Source organism: Anguilla anguilla, chromosome 15 (assembly GCF_013347855.1).
Source record: "Anguilla anguilla isolate fAngAng1 chromosome 15, fAngAng1.pri, whole genome shotgun sequence".
NCBI classification, from domain to species: Eukaryota; Metazoa; Chordata; class Actinopteri; order Anguilliformes; family Anguillidae; genus Anguilla; species Anguilla anguilla.
Window position 1 is genome coordinate 11,918,550 of NC_049215.1, and position 16,769 is coordinate 11,935,318.

The following is a 16,769-nucleotide window of genomic DNA, read 5'->3' on the forward strand; positions in this document are numbered from 1 at the left end:
TGGTAGCACCCGAAGCATTGGCTCTCCTTTTCGGGGCCGCTGTCTGTGAACACTCTAGCAGTGGTTTGATGGCCCTAGGCCCTATTGTCTGGGAGCTATTGAACCTTGAAAGCGTTAGCCTGCTGCATTTTTTTCCGATCGGCGGCTTAAAATCACGGTTGGAAATATTCTTGTAAAATCGCGCGGGGTGGTAGCGCCCGAAGCATAGGCTCTGCTTCTCGGGGCCGCTGTCTGTGAACACTCTAGCAGTGGTTTGATGGTCCTTGGCCCTATTGTCTGGGAGCTATTGATCCTTGAAAGCGTTAGCCGGCTGCATTTCTCTCCGATCCGCGGCTTAAAGTCACAGATGGAAATATTTGTGTAAAATCACGCGTGGTGGTAGCACCCGAAGCATAGGCTCTGCTTCTCGGGGCCGCTGTCTGTGAACACTCTAGCAGTGGTTTGATGGTCCTAGGCCCTATTGTCTGGGAGCTATTGAACCTTGAAACCGTTAGCCGGCTGCATTTTTTACCGATCCGCGGCTAAAAGTCACTGTTGGAAATATTAGTGTAAAATCGCGCGGGGTGGTAGCGCCCGAAGCATAGGCTCTGCTTCTCGGGGCCGCTGTCTATGAACACTCTAGCAGTGGTTTGATGGTCCTAGGCCCTATTGTCTGGGAGCTATTGAACCTTGAATGCGTTAGCCAGCTGCATTTTTTTCCGATCCGCGGCATAAAGTCACAGTTGGAAATATTCGTGTAAAATCGTGCTGGGTGGTAGCGCCCGAAGCATAGTCTCTGCTTGTCGGAGCCGCAGTCTGTGAACACTCTAGCAGTGGTTTGATGGTCCTAGGCCCTATTGTCTGGGAGCTATTGATCCTTGAAAGCGTTAGCCTGCTGCATTTCTTTCCGATCCGCGGCTAAAAGTCACGGTTAGAAATATTTGTGTAAAATCGTGCGTGGTGGTAGCGCCCGAAGCATAGGCTCTGCTTCTTGGGGCCGCTGTCTGTGAACACTCTAGCAGTGGTTTGATGGTCCTAGGCCCTATTGTCTGGGAGCTATTGATCCTTGAAAGCGTTAGCCGGCTGCATTTCTCTCCGATCTGCGGCTTAAAGTCACGGTTAGAAATATTCGTGTAAAATCGCGCGTGGTGGTGGCGCCCGAAGCATAGGCTCTGCTTCTCGGGGCCGCTGTCTGTGAACACTCTAGCAGTGGTTTGATGGGCCTAGGCCCTATTGTCTGGGAGCTATTGATCCTTGAAAGCGTTAGCCGGCTGCATTTCTGTCCGATCCGCGGCTTAAAGTCACAGTTGGAAATATTCGTGTAAAATCGCGTGGGGTGGTTGCACCCGAAGCATATGCTCTGCTTGTCGGAGCCGCTGTCTGTGAACACTCTAGCAGTGGTTTGATGGTCCTAGGCCCTATTGTCTGGGAGCTATTGAACCTTGAAAGCGTTAGCCGGCTCCATTTTTTTCCGATCGGCGGCTTAAAGTCACGGTTGGAAATATTCGTGTAAAATCGCGTGGGGTGGTAGCGCCCGAAGCATAGGCTCTGCTTCTCGGGGCCGCTGTCTGTGAACACTCTAGCAGTGGTTTGATGGTCCTATGCCCTATTGTCTGGGAGCTATTGAACCTTGAAAGCGTTAGCCGGTTGCATTTTTTTCCGATGGGCGGCTTAAAGTCACCGTTGGAAATATTCGTGTAAAATCGCGCGGGTTGGTAGCGCCCGAAGCATAGGCTCTGCTTCTCGGGGCCGCTGTCTGTGAACACTCTAGCAGTGGTTTGATGGTCCTAGGCCCTATTGTCTGGGAGCTATTGAACTTTGAATGCGTTAGCCAGCTGCATTTTTTTCCGATCCGCGGCATAAAGTCACGGTTGGAAATATTCGTGTAAAATCGTGCTGGGAGGAAGCGCCCGAAGCATAGGCTCTGCTTCTCGGGGCCGCTGTCTGTGAACACTCTAGCAGTGGTTTGATGGTCCTAGGCTCTATTGTCTGGGAGCTATTGATCCTTGAAAGCGTTAGCCTGCTGCATTTCTTTCCGATCCGCGGCTAAAAGTCACGGTTAGAAATATTTGTGTAAAATCGTGCGTGGTGGTAGCGCCCGAAGCATAGGCTCTGCGTTTCGGGGCCGCTGTCTGTGAACACTCTAGCAGTGGTTTGATGGTTCTAGGCCCTATTGTCTGGGAGCTATTGATCGTTGAAAGCGTTAGCCGGCTGCATTTCTCTCCGATCCGCGGCTTAAAGTCACGGTTAGAAATATTCGTTTAAAATCGCGCGTGGTGGTAGCGCCCGACGCATAGGCTCTGCTTCTCGGGGCCGCTGTCTGTGAACACTCTAGCAGTGGTTTGATGGTCCTAGGCCCTATTGTCTGGGAGCTATTGAACCTTGAAAGCGTTAGCCGGCTGCATTTTTTTCCGATCGGCGGCTTAAAGTCACAGTTGGAAATATTAGTGTAAAATCGCGCGGGGTGGTTGCACCCGAAGCATAGGCTCTGCTTGTCGGGGCCGCTGTCTGTGAACACTCTAGCAGTGGTTTGATGGTCCTAGGCCCTATTGTCTTGGAGCTATTAAACCTTGAAAGCGTTAGCCGGGGCATTTTTTACCGATCGGCGGTTTAAAGTCACTGATGGAAATATTCGTGTAAAATCGCGCGGGGTGGTAGCGCCCGAAGCATAGGCTCTGCTTCTTGGGGCCGCTGTCTGTGAACACTGTAGCAGTGGTTTGATGGTCCTAGGCCCTATTGTCTGGGAGCTATTGATCCTTGAAAGCGTTAGCCGGCTGCATTTCTCTCCGATCTGCGGCTTAAAGTCACGTTTAGAAATATTCGTGTAAAATCGCGCGTGGTGGTGGCGCCCGAAGCATAGGCTCTGCTTCTCGGGGCCGCTGTCTGTGAACACTCTAGCAGTGGTTTGATGGTCCTAGGCCCTATTGTCTGGGAGCTATTGATCCTTGAAAGCGTTAGCCGGCTGCATTTCTCTCCGATCCGCGGCTTAAAGTCACGGTTGGAAATATTCGTGTAAAATCGCGTGGGGTGGTTGCGCCCGAAGCATAGGCTCTGCTTGTCGGAGCTGCTGTCTGTGAACACTCTAGCAGTGGTTTGATGGTCCTAGGCCCTATTGTCTGGGAGCTATTGAACCTTGAAAGCGTTAGCCGGCTGCATTTTTTTCCGATCGGCGGCTTAAAGTCACGGTTGGAAATATTCGTGTAAAATCGCGTGGGGTGGTAGCGCCCGAAGCATAGGCTCTGCTTCTCTGGGCCGCTGTCTGTGAACACTCTAGCAGTGGTTTGATGGTCCTAAGCCCTATTGTCTGGGAGCTATTGATCCTTGAATGCGTTAGCCGGCTGCATTTCTCTCTGATCCGCGGCTTAAAGTCACGGTTAGAAATATTCGTGAAAAATCGCGCGGGTTGGTAGCGCCCGAAGCATAGGCTCTGCTTCTCGGGGCCGCTGTCTGTGAACACTCTAGCAGTGGTTTGATGGTCCTAGGCTCTATTGTCTGGGAGCTATTGATCCTTGAAAGCGTTAGCCTGCTGCATTTCTTTCCGATCCGCGGCTAAAAGTCACGGTTAGAAATATTCGTGTAAAATCGTGCGCGGTGGTAGCGCCCGAAGCATAGGCTCTGCGTTTCGGGGCCGCTGTCTGTGAACACTCTAGCAGTGGTTTGATGGTTCTAGGCCCTATTTTCTGGGAGCTATTGATCCTTGAAAGCGTTAGCCGGCTGCATTTCTCTCCGATCCGCGGCTTAAAGTCACGGTTAGAAATATTCGTTTAAAATCGCGCGTGGTGGTAGCGCCCGACGCATAGGCTCTGCTTCTCGGGGCCGCTGTCTGTGAACACTCTAGCAGTGGTTTGATGGTCCTAGGCCCTATTGTCTTGGAGCTATTGAACCTTGAAAGCGTTAGCCGGGGCATTTTTTACCGATCGGCGGTTTAAAGTCACTGTTGGAAATATTCGTGTAAAATCGCGCGGGGTGGTAGCGCCCGAAGCATAGGCTCTGCTTCTTGTGGCCGCTGTCTGTGAACAATCTAGCAGTGGTTTGATGGTCCTAGGCCCTATTGTCTGGGAGCTATTGATCCTTGAAAGCGTTAGCCGGCTGCATTTCTCTCCGATCTGCGGCTTAAAGTCACGGTTAGAAATATTCGTGTAAAATCGCGCGTGGCGGTGGCGCCCGAAGCATAGGCTCTGCTTCTCGGGGCCGCTGTCTGTGAACACTCTAGCAGTGGTTTGATGGTCCTAGGCCCTATTGTCTGGGAGCTATTGATCCTTGAAAGCGTTAGCCGGCTGCATTTCTCTCCGATCCGCGGCTTAAAGTCAAGGTTGGAAATATTCGTGTAAAATCGCGTGGAGTGGTTGCGCCCGAAGCATAGGCTCTGCTTGTCGGAGCCGCTGTCTGTGAACACTCTAGCAGTGGTTTGATGGTCCTAGGCCCTATTGTCTGGGAGCTATTGAACCTTGAAAGCGTTAGCCGGCTGCATTTTTTTCCGATCGGTGGCTTAAAGTCACGGTTGGAACTATTCGTGTAAAATCACGTGGGGTGGTAGCGCCCGAAGCATAGGCTCTGCTTCTCGGGGCCGCTGTCTGTGAACACTCTAGCAGTGGTTTGATGGTCCTAAGCCCTATTGTCTGGGAGCTATTGAACCTTGAAAGCGTTAGCCGGCTGCATTTTTTTCCGATCGGCGGCTTAAAGTCACCGTTGGAAATATTCGTTTAAAATCGCGAGGGGTGATAGCACCCTAAGCATTGGCTCTGCTTCTCGGGGCCGCTGTCTGTGAACACTCTAGCAGTGGTTTGATGGTCCTAGGCCCTATTGTCTGGGAGCTATTGATCCTTGAAAGCGTTAGCCGGCTGCATTTTTTTGCGATCGGCGGCTTAAAATCACGGTTGGAAATATTCGTGTAAAATCGCGCGGGGTGGTAGCGCCCGAAGCATAGGCTCTGCTTGTCGGGGCCGCTGTCTGTGAACACTCTAGCAGTGGTTTGATGGTACTAGGCCCTATTTTCTGGGCGCTATTGATCCTTGAAAGCGTTAGCCGGCTGCATTTCTCTCTGATCCGCGGCTTAAAGTCACGGTTAGAAATATTCGTGAAAAATCGCGCGGGTTGGTAGCGCCCGAAGCATAGGCTCTGCTTCTCGGGGCCGCTGTCTGTGAACACTCTAGCAGTGGTTTGATGGTACTAGGCCCTATTGTCTGGGAGCTATTGAACTTTGAATGCGTTAGCCAGCTGCATTTTTTCCGATCCGCGGCATAAAGTCACGGTTGGAAATATTCGTGTAAAATCGTGCTGGGTGGAAGCGCCCGAAGCATAGGCTCTGCTTGTCGGAGCCGCTGTCTGTGAACACTCTAGCAGTGGTTTGATGGTCCTAGGCCCTATTGTCTGGGAGCTATTGAACCTTGAAAGTGTTAGCCGGCTGCATTTTTTTCCGATCGGCGAATTAAAATCACGGTTGGAAATATTCGTGTAAAATCGCGCGGGGTGGTAGCGCCTGAAGCATAGGCTCTGCATCTCGGGGCCGCTGTCTGTGAACACTCTAGCAGTGGTTTGATGGTCCTAGGCTCTATTGTCTGGGAGCTATTGATCCTTGAAAGCGTTAGCCTGCTGCATTTCTTTCCGATCCGCGGCTAAAAGTCACGGTTGGAAATATTCGTGTAAAATCGTGCGCGGTGGTAGCGCCCGAAGCATAGGCTCTGCGTTTCGGGGCCGCTGTCTGTGAACACTCTAGCAGTGGTTTGATGGTTCTAGGCCCTATTGTCTGGGAGCTATTGATCCTTGAAAGCATTAGCCAGCTGCATTTCTCTCCGATCCGCGGCTTAAAGTCACGGTTAGAAATATTCGTTTAAAATCGCGCGTGGTGGTAGCGCCCGACGCATAGGCTCTGCTTCTCGGGGCCGCTGTCTGTGAACACTCTAGCAGTGGTTTGATGGTCCTAGGCCCTATTGTCTGGGAGCTATTGAACCTTAAATGCGTTAGCCGACTGCATTTTTTTCCGATCTGCGGCATAAAGTCACGGTTGGAAATATTTGTGTAAAATCGCGCGGGGTGGTAGCGCCCGAAGCATAGGCTCTGCTTGTCAGGGCCGCTGTCTGTGAACACTCTAGAAGTGGTTTGATGGTCCTAGGCCTTATTGTCTGGGAGCTATTGAACCTTGAAAGCATTAGCCGGCTGCATTTTTTTCCGATCGGCGGCTTAAAGTAACAGTTGGAAATATTCGTGTAAAATCGCGCGGGGTGGTTGCACCCGAAGCATAGGCTCTGCTTCTCGGGGCCGCTGTCTGTGAACACTCTAGAAGTGGTTTGATGGTCCTAGGCCCTATTGTCTTGGAGCTATTGAACCTTGAAAGCGTTAGCCGGGGCATTTATTACCGATCGGCGGTATAAAGTCACTGTTGGAAATATTCGTGTAAAACCGCGCGGGGTGGTAGCGCCCGAAGCATAGGCTCTGCTTCTCTGGGCCGCTGTCTGTGAACACTCTAGCAGTGGTTTGATGGTCCTAGGCCCTATTGTCTGGGAGCTATTGAACCTTGAATGCGTTAGCCAGCTGCATTTTTTTCCGATCCGCGGCATAAAGTCACGGTTGGAAATATTCGTGTAAAATCGTGCTGGGTGGTAGCGCCCGACGCATAGGCTCTGCTTCTCGGGGCCGCTGTCTGTGAACACTCTAGCAGTGGTTTGATGGCCCTAGGCCCTATTGTCTGGGAGTTATTGAACCTTGAAAGCGTTAGCCGGCTGCATTTTTTTCCGATCGGCGGCTTAAAGTCACAGATGGAATTATTTGTGTCAAATAGCGCGTGGTGGTAGCGCCCAAAGCATAGGCTCTGCTTGTCGGTGAACACTCTAGCAGTGGTTTGATGGTCCTAGGCCCTATTGTCTGGGAGCTATTGAACCTTGAAAGCGTTAGCCGGCTGCATTTTTTTCCGATCGGCGGCTTAAAGTCACTGTTGGAAATATTTGTGTAAAATCGCGCGGGGTGGTAGCACCCGAAGCATAGGCTCTGCTTCTCGGGGCCGCTGTCTGTGAACACTCTAGCAGTGGTTTGATGGCCCTAGGCCCTATTGTCTGGGAGCTATTTAACCTTGAAAGCGTTAGCCTGCTGCATTTTTTCCGATCGGCGGCTAAAAATCACGGTTGGAAATATTCGTGTAAAATCGCGTGGGGTGGTAGCACCCGAAGCATAGGCTCTGCTTCTCGGGGCCGCTGTCTGTGAACACTCTAGCAGTGGTTTGATGGTCCTAGGCCCTATTGTCTGGGAGCTATTGATCCTTGAAAGCATTAGCCTGCTGCATTTCTTTCCGATCCGCGGCTAAAAGTCACGGTTAGAAATATTTGTGTAAAATCGTGCGTGGTGGTAGCGCCCGAAGCATCGGCTCTGCTTCTCGGGGCCGCTGTCTGTGAACACTCTAGCAGTGGTTTGATGGTCCTAGGCCCTATTGTCTGGGAGCTATTGAACCTTAAATGCGTTAGCCGACTGCATTTTTTTCCAATCTGCGGCATAAAGTCACGGTTGGAAATATTTGTGTAAAATCGCGCGGGGTGGTAGCGCCCGAAGCATAGGCTCTGCTTGTCGGGGCCGCTGTCTGTGAACACTCTAGAAGTGGTTTGATGGTCCTAGGCCTTATTGTCTGGGAGCTATTGAACCTTGAAAGCATTAGCCGGCTGCATTAATTTCCGATCGGCGGCTTAAAGTCACGGTTGGAAATATTTGTGTAAAATCGCCTGCGGTGGTAGCGCCCAAAGCCTAGGCTCTGCGTCTCGGGGCCGCTGTCTGTGAACACTCTAGCAGTGGTTTGATGGTCCTAGGCCCTATTGTCTGGGAGCTATTGAACCTTGAAAGCGTTAGCCGGCTGCATTTTTTTCCGATCGGCGGCTTAAAGTCACAGTTGGAAATATTCGTGTAAAATCGCGCGGGGTGGTAGCGCCCGTAGCATTGGCTCTGCTTCTCGGGGCCGCTGTCTGTGAACTCTAGCAGTGGTTTGATGGTCCTAGGCCCTATTGTCTGGGAGCTATTGAACCTTGAAAGCGTTAGCCGGCTGCATTTTTTTCCGATCGGCGGCTTAAAGTCACGGTTGGAAATATTCGTGTAAAATCGCGTGGGGTGATTGCGCCCAAAGCATAGGTTCTGCCTCTCGGGGCCGCTGTCTTGAACACTCTAGCAGTGGTTTGATGGTCCTAGGCTCTATTTTCTTGGAGCTATTGATCCTTGAATGCGTTAGCCGGCTGCATTTCTTTCCGATCCGCGGCTTAAAGTCACGGTTGGAAATATTTGTGTAAAATCGCGCGTGTTGTTAGCGCCCGAAGCATAGGCTCTGCGTCTCGGGGCCGCTGTCTGTGAACACTTTGGCAGTGGTTTTATGGTCCTAGGTCCTATTGTCTGGGAGCTATTCAACTTTGAAAGAGTTTGCCGGGTGCGTTTTTTTCCGAATGGCAGCTTAAAGTGACAGTTGGAAATATTTGTGTAAAATCGCCCGGGGTGGTATCGCCCGAAGCATAGGCTCTGCGTCTCAGGGCCTCTGTCTGTGAACTCTTTGGTAGTGGTTTGATGGTCGTAGTCCCTATTGTCTGGGAGCTATTGAACTTTGACAGCGTTTGCCGGCTGCCTTTTTTTCCGAATGGCAGCTTAAAGTCATAGTTGGAAATATTCGTGTAAAATTGCGCGGGGCGGTAACGCCCGAAGCATAGGCTCTGCGTCTCGGGGCCGCTGTTTGTGAACACTTTAGCAGTGGTTTGATGGTCCTAGGCCCTATTCTCTGGGAGCTATTGAACTTTGATAGCGTTTGTCATCTGTATTTTTTTTTCAAATTTCAGTTCAAATTCATAATAGGAAATATTCGTATAAAATTGAATGAGGTACAAATGCACAAAACATAGGCTGTGCCTCCACTGGCCATTGTTTGTGTAATGTTACTTGCATTCTCTCTGTTTAAGTGTTTCTACCACCTTCTATAGGCCATTATGTGAATGTCACTTATTCCTGTTATTTTAGCTGACAGTGTGCACTCTATCCTCACATTGTTTCACTTCAAATCCAATGTGCTGGAGTACAGAGCCAAAACAACAAAAACAGTGTTTCTTTCCAAATACTTATGCACAGCACAGTAAGTCTAATGCCAAATATATGTATTTTCCAGGGAAGATCTTACACAACCGAACCATTTTCTTCTGCGGTTTTTTCCTTCTTCTTAAAACCGCAGAATAAAATATGTATTCCTCCAGTCTAAGTGAGACATGGTTACATCCAGCTTCCTTTCTCCAACGGCATAAATCAAGGGTGTAGAATTTTATGGCTCGTACTAAAAAAATTTCTTCTTCCCAACTTTTCGTCAGTAACATAATAGTGTCTGATTTGATTTTATGATTTTATATCTTCGACAATTGAAACACCCGGCATTCCTATAACTTTATACAGTAGGTCGACGCCATTCAAAAAACAACGCTATGGTGTGATTCTTAAACATTCTAAGGCGTGTTACAATGCACCCGTCAACACTGAGACTGCAGTGTGACTTGTTTCATGATCAGAGTATGCCACTGAGAAAACTGCTTACATTACTTCACGACAAGGGGCGTCTCACGAAATCACTATATGTAGGTATGATCGAGTTGTCTATTCAGATCCTCGAGTCAGTGATCAGAATGCTGTGATGCTTTCTGTGTGGTTAAATAGCTGTTCCCTTAAATTGGAATGTGCTACGACGACCCGAGTGATGTTCTGTTTGCAGTTAAAATGAAAGAATCCCAGAGGAAATGCTAAGGCACTTCTATGCAGAAGTGGCGTTTAAAAAGACTAAAATCGCTTTTAGGTTCTCAGTGACGTCTAAAGAAGCGCTTTTCATTGCTGGAGCGAAATAAAACAGGGCATTCTGTCGTCCATACTAGTCTATGTACACAGCCGTTGCTATGTCATCGCTTTGCAGGATTGCACGGGTGTGGTTGTCGCAGATTACTGCATGCATATCAACGGAATTAGCCAGCAAAAATAGGCGAAATACACATGTTATTCATACGTTCGTCTTGTCTTCTTGAAACGCGTTTTTTCATTTTCTATTTTGTGTGTTAGCTCGTGTTTTCTGTTGACCATTTTATTGCTGAACATGTTGAAATTATAGTCGCTGGGAGTTATCCCACAGTTGGAGTGTCTCAAATTCCAAACTGTGCACTGTACCGTTCTTAAATGAACGTGTCCACTAGATGGCAATAAGCAACTTGTTTTTCAGTGTCAGGGCTCTCTTGCTTCCAGTAGGTGCAGTGCCGTCTAAGATTGCTGGAGGCAGTGTGTCTCCCTTATTGTTCGGGTAGCGAAACTCTGTGTGAATCTGCTACTAGTTTCAATGTAATCCCGTATCCACAGGCAGTCGGTCCGACATGGCGACCGTGCAGAAGCCTTGCTTCGCAACAACCAACATCTGATTTCCTAAACGTTGCGACTGTGTTCTCAAGGGGGAGCGGAAACTACAGTAACACAGTAAAAAAATCGTACACGTGGAATATCTGCGGATTTTACGGAAAGGGTAAGCGAATTGACTCGTTGGATTTTCTTGTGAAGAAAATAGCCTTGTATAAGTTCTCAGAGGGACGATTAGTGCTAGCTAAGTCTTTGATCACCAACCACCTGGGATTCCTTTCCGGTGCGACCTTGTCTGTGATTTTAAATAGCCGCTTTATGAAAGCAGTTGTTTGAACTGTGTTGTTGGCTTGTGACATGTTGATACGACTGTAAAAAAACAAACACACGGTGTATCAAGGAAAGCAAGGTGACTGTATTTTGCCGGTTAAAATTCAATTTAAGGCAGAACGGGGATGAACCTCCAATAGGGCTACTTTATCATAAAGACGGAAAGGGCAAACGCAAGCGGACATTTGTAATGTACGTCTATTGCTAGAATCAGAATGATAGGATAAGAAAAGGTATTTCTCCTTCCAACAGATGTCACGTATCACTCGCCCGAAGCATTCCATGCATTATGAATACATTTGATCGGAGTGAGTGAATGAATGTGTGAGCTCGTGTCTTGGCTGTTTTTCACACTCCTGTACATTGAGGCTGAGAAATGAAATCGGAGAAAATACTAGGCTGTACAGTGGTTCAGTTCTAGCTATCAGTTACGTTTGCTTGACTGCCTGGAAGGTTTGTTGGTCAGTGACATTTGCGTTATACGACTGCAGTTTTTTAATCAACTGAACGATTTGACGGTAGTCATGATCTAGTTTAGTTATTGTTATGTTGAATGTGCGTAAAATGTTGATGTGGATGGTTGGCATGGCACAGTAGGTCCCCAACGCTGAATGAGGTGTCACACATTTATTATTAATAATAACCTCGAATACCGTGTTGCTTCAGTTTAAAAGTTTGTACTGTACGTCGTATGCGGATCCACGTAGCTACAGTGGTAACCTTGTGGATACACGCAGCACTGTATGTTACCACGCCAATTTACTCTAGCCTACTGCCATAGTAACCCAAAAGGATTGCTCTGCTATATCCCGGCGTTACTTAAACCAGATTTTGTCAGTGGTCCATTCCAGTGAGCAGCCTCGTGAAATAGCATACATTTCCGACATCTCTGTTTTTTATGCGACTATAGTTATTTATATTTTCGCGTGTGTTTTTCTTGTAGTTATATGGCAATGGCAACAACAGTGTATACACTTGGAAATTTATTTTATTTTTATCTGTCTGAAAATAAGCGAAGTAGTCAAGAGAAAGCTACTGCGCAGCATTCTTTACCAGGACGAGAGTAGGCACCTCTGTCAGGTCACAAAACTTGTATTAGGGTTATAACCGACAAAAAGAATCCCCATAATGTCTGTCTTTGCTACAGTCATTTGGACGAAATTTGGAGAAATATGTGCGAATGATTTTTTGTGACTTGGTGTTTTTGGGAGGAAACTATGTGAGGGTCAGGTCCTTGTCTAGGTTTACCGCTGTGTCTTACTGTTCCAAAGGTCCAAACGATTTCCAAAGTGAGATAAAAATTTGTGCTGCATGTATCTTTGCCTTTGACTTTGACTTTATGGAAATAAACGCCTGATATTTCTTTACGTATTTTACAAAAAAAAAATATATATATATTTATTACAATATTATTTCGTTTTCGTTTTCTAAGCGTGTTGTGGGCATTGAGTAACTAATGTGTGACTAAAAAAAATTCACTTTCAGTGCAGTTTTAATTCTAAAAATAAAAAATTAATAAAATCACCTTGAATTAATTGCTTATGAGCTGAGGACAAAGGGCATTTTTAATTGTTAATCGGGCTCTCCAGTCTGACTACCGCTATGTTTGTTCCAAACGGCCGAGCCTCCTGTGCTCTAAACACGACTGTGTGGCAGACAATGTGTTAACCTGGGCAGGCAGAACCTGAACATGTGGACAGGAAAAAAAACAGGCATCTGTGAGTTTATTTTAGGCATTGCCCCCTCTTTAGCTCTTTGTAAACAATGGAGATATCACCATTACAGTACAGTCCCTGTAACGTTTCGGCGAGTAGAACATGTTGAAATCAGACCTGGGTGTTCAGTTGTTTTACAGTTACAGGGGAGTGCCTGTCCTCCTTTTTCTATTTGCTTAGGACCAGGTTTAGTCTCAGAAGAATGCCCTGGTATCACGCTGAGCTGTTTGAAAGTGCATTAAAGAGGAGGCAGCTCGACACTTTGAGTGTCTTTGTGCGTTAGCTCTGGCCCTTCAGCCCGGCCCCAGGAACAGTGTAGCTCTGGCCACTTCTGAGGGTGCAGGAACAGAAGAGCTCTCTGTCACACACACTGACCTCTCCTCCGTGGCTTTGAGTCTGACTACCAACTGGCAGCTCTTCGCCTGCTTGCCTGCTTCTGTTTCGAATAGGATAACCGTTCTCGGTATTTGACTTGCGTTTGGTTTGTTTCCCTGCTTTCTCTTCCAAAAAAGTGCCTGTGCCTTGCTCTGTATTTAAATCCTTCTCTTTTCACTTCAGCTTGTAAATGAAGCTTAAAAAAACAGAAAGGTAAAGTTGCTCAAGTTTATTAAAACTTGGCATTTTTCACACCTTTCAGCAGCTACATGATGCTGGTTTGCATTAATCTCTGGGGAGGATTCTTATCTGCCAGTGTTGCAGGGCATTTTCATTTTCTGATGAAAACAGCTGCCTTTTGTTCTCGTGAGTAAGTTGGTGTGGTGGTGAGGTTGGCTGTTTAAGGATATGCAGGGGACTGAAACCCAACCCCTCCCGGATGGGCATGGAGGCTGCGGCCTGCGCTCCTGCTCTCTCTCCTCGCGGCGTAATGAGAGCCAGCTGTGTAATTTGTGAGTGTGTGTGTTTGGGGGTGGGTGGGGGGGGGGGGTGCTCTACACTGAGGGAGCTGTGACTCTGTTCCAGCCCAAATGCTCAGCCAGCTCCCTGCACTCCTCAGCACAACTCTCCTCTTTGTTTAAAGCACAAAGTAAAGCAGCAAGCCAAGGCTGTGTCCTGCTGGGGGATATCACTGTGCTCTCTGCAGTGTCTTAGCTTAGCTGTGTTTCTCTGTCTCGGATGTGTTGCTGTACCTCTGATGTGTTGCTCTGCCTCAGGTGTGTTGCTCTGCCTCCGGTGTGTTGCTGTACCCCAGGTGCGTTGCTCTACTTCAGGTGTGTTTCTCTGCCCCAGGTGTGTTGCTCTGTCTCAGGTGTGATCCTCTACCTCAGGTGCGCTGCTCTACTTCAGGTGTGTTGCTCTGCCCCAGGTGTATTGCTCTGTCTCAGGTGTGTTGCTCTACCTCAGGTGTGTTGCTCTGTCTCAGGTGTGTTGCTCTACCTCAGGTGTGTTGCCCTGCCTCAGGTGTGTTGCCCTGCCTCAGGTGTGTTGCCCTGCCTCAGGTGTGTTGCTCTGCCTCAGGTGCGTTGCTCAGTCCCACTGTGTTCTGATGCATCCCAGGTTAGCCAGGTTGTCCCTTCCCCTGGAGCCGCTTGGCTGAGCATTAATAAGAGCGTGCCGGTCCTTTCCGTATGCGGGCTGACGCTGCCCGATCCTGGGTCCTCTTAGCCCTGTGCGCGTATCGGAGGTGGCGGGGCAGAAAGGAGCCAAGCTTCGCCTGGAATAAATCTCCGTCGTTGGACCTGTCCCGCCCGACTTGCACGCCAGCCAGCGTTTCCAACGGCCTTTAGTCAGCGAGGCGATCCTGTGCGCGGAACGTGACGAGGAGCTGGCATCGCCCAGGTGAAGTTTTTGGAAGAAACCAAACCAGGACACGCCGGAGAGCACTCGGTGTGGTTGGGCGGGTCCAGCTCGTCCCGCCTCATTATCGCGCTAATCGGAGTGAAGTGGGGCGGCGGCTGGCGGGTTCATCGATGCGCTCTATTAAGCTCTGTGTTTTTGTTTTTTGGGACAGGCCGTGTACTCGGGTCTTAGTGGGTTTTCACAGATTTTCTTCTTGTCTTTTCACAGTTGTGAAGGAAGGGCTTAATCTGTTTTTAGCACATTTTCTTTCTGCGAATGTCGCCTCCTGTTTTGCTGACGGAATTCATCACGTTAAATATTTTGAGCCGCTTTCGGGGATGCGACTGCTCATATTTAATTCATTAAAGGAGTGCGGAGGTGGGATCGGAGGGTGAGAATTTGAAATACGAGGAGGCCACCCAACCGAGACACCTGCCTCATTAGAACATGCTGTTTAAATATGTATGTCGCTCAAGGAACAGAGTTAGGCTAATTGGCGTCTGGAACATGTAATTGTGTGTGTGTGTGTGTGTGCACGTGTGTGTGTGCGTGCGTGCGTCCGTGCGTGTGTGTGCGCTCTGAGGTCTTGGAATTTGTATTCCTTGTGCTGCTCAATTTGCTGGTCAGAGGGTGAGGATAATTAAACTCAGGCATTTGGATCTTCCTGCTTTGTCTAGACCTGGGACGTTGCAACAAAACACACTCCTGGACTTTAACTGTGAAAGGCTTTCCGTTTGTTTAATGTCAGCGAAGCAATGTTTAAATACATTTTCCGTTTGTCATAGATAAACCCTGACGGCACTTTAATTGGCTGCCGTAAACACTTGAAAGTGCCTGGCGGTACAGAGCGAATGGGGTTTCAGAGCCCCAGGGCAAACCGGTCGGGTCCGTGAGAGTTTGTTGGCGGTTCTGTCTTCCTGTGCTGTCCACAGCGCAGCCAACCCTGTGGCCTGTTTAGGCAGGCTTTGCACTCTCCCAGACTTCACTGCAGCCGTGCGCTGGTTACAGTTACGGTTAGCATGGATGGATGGATGGATGTGTAAGGAGAGTGAAATGTGGTCGGGCAGCATCTCGAGGCCTGCGGCACAGGGGCAGGTTTAGCGAGACGGCCTGTCATTAGCAGCTAATGAACAGCAACTACGGACCACTATGTAATTAAGCGTCCTTTTATAAAAGGCCCTTGGGTTGTGGATCGGGGCACCTGCTTTAAAACAGCTGCAGGGCTGCTGTGTGAAGCGCTCCTTCACAGAGAAATCACAGAGGAGAGGAGAGGAGAGGAGAGGAGAGGAGAGGAGAGGAGGGTGGAGAGCCAGAGGGGAGGTGCAGGAGGGGAGGTGCAGGGCACGCCTTGTTAAATCTTCCTCTGTGGAGGCGCTCTGCTTTTATAGGTTACCGTTTTGGCTGTGGGCCAGGTTTGGGAACCACCAGAGGAGAGAAGAGGAGTCCTGGGCTGGAAGTGCAGTGTGGGGTTTTTTTTTTTTTTTGTGGCAAAATTCGTTGGAAAGGTGTGGGGTATCTGTGCAGTCCCAAACCTGTTCCACTTGTCCCTGCTCTAGCACCTTTGTGCTCCAGATGAATTATCACTTCTTTTGTGGGCGTATTGAGAGAGGCATTAGTTGTACAGGAAACCAGAATACAGATGTAGCCAGCTATCTTGGAGTAGTGTGCATTCGCGTCTTAAATCTGAAGCGTAGTCAAGGGTGCCGGTGTTCAGTAAACCTCTGTGTATGAGAACTGGCCTAGGATCAGCAGGTTAGGTCTAGGTTGGGCTAGGTTTAACCTTGTAGCATAGTCAGGTTTTGTTGATCTTATTTTCCCCCAAGGAGTAAAGCAAAGTTTTATGCTTTACATATGTCTTAACAACACCTTCAGGTTTACATACAAAATGTTATTCCTAGTTTTGGAATAATTAGAAATTCTTAATAAGAGAGGCCCTTAATTTCATTACAGATCCATAAAAAAATTAGTTGGTTAAATGGTATTCGTAAGCCTTGGCTATTGGATTTGATATGTTCAAATGTGGCTTCTCATATTAGTCTGCTTCATACTGTATAGCTGGACTTGGTCTGTGGAGAGCTGTGGGTAGAGGGAATGTTTATCCAGCTGCTAATTGTAGAGCTGTGCTGTACTTATGTAGCTATTTGTACCTGTTGACCCAGATTCAGTTTTTCTCTTTGACCTGATTTTCCTGATTCCCAAAGAGGGAATAACTGCTAAAGCTGAAGAATATCAAAGTGGTGTACCCCTGGAAACACAAAGCTGCTGAACAAGCTGCTTTTGGAGTTACTTTAAACACATTTTCTTGCTTTAAACTGTGATCCCCAAATGTCTCCATGCCTAACACCGTAAATCGGCTAGTCATCAGAAAATTCTATAAGTTTCAGAAATAACCATCATTGCTCATAAAAACTGTCTGGGCCAATCAAAGAACATACAAAATACCGAAGTATTGAAAAGTCCCAGAGAAAGGGAACTATCACTTTAATGTACTTAAGAATATCTACGTTGTATCGTCATTTGCTGAAAGATATTTAGATGGTCTTTAAAGTGGTAAAGGATGTTTCTATCATCTTTGAGCTGTTCTGTTGATGGCTTCCATAAAGGTTGATTCTGCCAATGAATTTGGGGATTGTTTGC

At 48.2% G+C, this 16,769-nt stretch overlaps 1 protein-coding gene across 3 annotated transcripts in view; it reads left to right on the forward strand.

Annotated features, from left to right (window-relative positions):
• Window positions 1–10,202: 10,202 nt before the first annotated feature.
• LOC118214452 (FERM, ARHGEF and pleckstrin domain-containing protein 1-like) overlaps window positions 10,203–16,769 on the forward strand; it is a 76,130-nt gene continuing 69,563 nt past the window's right edge. The window contains exon 1 of one of the 3 annotated variants that reach the window (XM_035394418.1): window positions 10,203–10,477. The gene's annotated coding sequence lies outside the window, so the exon portion shown is untranslated. The remainder of the gene's footprint in view (window positions 10,478–16,769) is intronic. The other 2 variants (XM_035394416.1, XM_035394415.1) reach the window with 2 other exon arrangements.